Genomic DNA, 3,058 nt, shown 5'->3' on the forward strand with positions numbered 1-3,058 from the left:
TCTATCAATTGATGGTCAAGAGCATGTCATGCATTGATGCTCATCGATGTCTATTATTTTTATGGTCCATCGGGTCGTTCTATTCCAGAATGGCTAGGAGAAACAAACTCCAGTACCTTATCCATTTCCAGGATTGGGTCAAAGTAGTTGTATTCCGCAGATCAAATGCCAAACCACCTTTTGTTCTGTTCTACCTTGGAGTATTACCCTATTTATGTCAAGAATATCATGGGAATTGCACCACCTCTTATGCATTTTTGACGTAGTGATACTTCTTGCCATCATTGTTCATTCTTCGGTTTCCGTGTTATTGTAACCGGAATGCCGACAAGTGAATCGTGATGTGTGAAATCAATACTCCTAGCAACTCTGTTGCTTGGTAATTAATGGACGATAATTTCATTCTTAGCGTGCTGATTACTGAATCACCATCCTGAGATTGATCGTGCTACCTAGTCCATTTTTCCCTGGTGCACTCTTCGATCAATGAGTTAGGATGGTGTCAATCCTTTCTCAATTGATCACATCATCTTGCCTCGAAAGCAAGATTGTTCTCGAGCTTAATAACATATCGGTGGTTCATGATTTTCCAAATATCTTCTCGGAAGTATCACCAGGTTGGCCCTGACTGTTATGTTGAGCTCGTGATCAAGTTGGTTTCTTGTAAACCACCATTTCTCATAGAATCTGTGTCGGATACCCTGAGCTAGTTGGTTAAGCTAAACAACAACTTGGAGAGTTGGAAGATGAAAGCTTGTCCCACTTAGTTCATTTTCAAAGGGATATCCTTGTGTTTGTGTGGTTGTTGAAGAAAGATGATATTTTCACCGGTTGGTCCCTGTGATCAGTTGTTGGACCTATTGACTTATCAAAACTTTGATTTGAGTATGGGTTATCTTCAAATCAAATCAGAACCAACGATATTTGTAATGTTGTCTTACTCGTGGTTGATTCCTCGAGCGTACACCATTACATCTTTTGGTCTGACCAATACTATCACATTGTAAACATAATGGTGGAAGTCCAGTGATATGGAAATTCCGATGAGTTACTGTTGAGCCCATCAGCAGTATTTTGTCTCCTCCATGATTCATGTCGAACATCAAGCTAGTGTTGGAAACTTTTGTAAGCATTATCTTCGTGTTCCGTTCATGAAGCCTATGTTTGGATGAAAGGAGTGACTTCCTTTGATTCACGTGCATTAGATGTAAGTTGCCGCCGTGAATTTGAGAAAGTTTGTTTTTTCTTCCTTTGGAATCATCCCAAGTCAATCATGCATGTGCGAAGTATTCTATGGTTTGATAGGCTGATCATGTTCATTCCATATGTATTCCCTAGCACACAAAGCCACTGATTGATTTGTTCAAGGTGAAGAAGTCTAATTTAAGTGCACAAGACTTTGATATCCTCGATGATGGTTCCCAACCAGAACTCGGTAGCATTTTGTTGTAAGACTATGATGTAGTCATGCTTGTCTTGGATAGCGTGTTCACAGGTATGTAGCAGAACCAACTCATGTTTTGGAGCTTGCTATCATAGTTCATTTCCCGAGAATCTCGCAACATCGTCTTGTCGATTTGTGTTGCAAACTTTCTTTTCCAGGCATGATGTCGGAAATATCCTGTTACCAACCAGATCTGAATCTCAGGCAGATATGATGGTTGGAACATTCCCAATAATTGCATTTTGTTCCCAGCTTGCACCGCCATTGCGCCAATTTTCCATGGGCTGCCCCTCTCAGTAATTGCTCTTCAGGATCATCTTTAGAAGTGGTCCTACCATGGGTCCCATCTATTTTGGATGATAAGCAAAAATCATCCATTGCATTGTCTTCAACAAGCTAGTCCACATCATCCATTCTAGTATAAGTATGCCATCCCTTCGAACTCTTTCAACAAATCGATTGTGATTTTCCTTAGGCTGGTATAGAGAGTTTCAATGATCTCTGTATCAAAAGTAACTCTTTTTGCCACTTAAGGGAATATCTCTACGAGTCACCTCTGTAACGCCCACGATGCGGCTATATCTCCCACGTGTCGAGGCACGACTTAGAGGCATAACCGCATAGTGGTTTTGTCGCAAGAAGGGTCATCTTCACACAATCCCATGTAATGAACAAGAATGGGATAAAGAGTTGGCTTACAATCGCCACTTCACACAATACATAAATATCATTCATACATCATCCAAAATACAATCATATAGACCGACCACGGTCAAAATCCAGATGAAAATAAGACAACCCCAAATGCTAGATCGCCGATCGTCCCAACTGGGCTCCACTACTGATCATCAGGAAAAGACACATAGTAACGACCACGTTCCTCGTCGAACTCCCACTTGAGATCGACGCCATCATCGGCACTGGCATCGTCGGCACCTGCAACTGTTTTGGTAGAATCTGTGAGTCACGGGGACTCAGCAATCTCACACCCGCGAGATCAAGACTATTTAAGCTGGTAGGAAAGGATGGTGCAATGAGGTGGAGCTGCGGCGGCAAAAGCATATATGGTGGCTAACTTGCGCAAATGAGAGCGAGAAGAGAAGCAACGGAACGAACGTCATCTAGCAATGACCACGAAGAGCTCCTGAACACCTACTTACGTCATACATAACACAGACCGTGTTCACTTCCCGGACTCCGCCGAGAAGAGACCATCACGGCTACTCACGCACTTGCTGTATTTTAATTGGGTCAAGTGACAAGTTATCTACAACCGGACATTAACAAATTCCCATCTGCCTCATAACCGCGGGCACGACTTTCGAAAGATAATACCCTGCAGGGGTGTCCCAACTTAGCCCATCATAAGCTCTCACGGTCAACGAAGGATAAACCTTCTCCCGGAAAGACCCGATCAGTCTCGGAATCCCGGTTTACAAGACATCTCGACAATGGTAAAACAAGACCAGCAAAGCCGCCCGAATGTGCCGACAAATCCCGATAGGAGCTGCACATATCTCGTTCTCAGGGCACACCGGATGAGACATCCTACGAGTAAAACCAGACCTCGAGTTTCCAGGAGGGGGCCCCGCAGTCTGCTCAGTTCGGACCAAC

This window comes from Triticum aestivum, chromosome 7D, assembly GCF_018294505.1.
Source record: "Triticum aestivum cultivar Chinese Spring chromosome 7D, IWGSC CS RefSeq v2.1, whole genome shotgun sequence".
NCBI classification, from domain to species: domain Eukaryota; kingdom Viridiplantae; phylum Streptophyta; class Magnoliopsida; order Poales; family Poaceae; genus Triticum; species Triticum aestivum.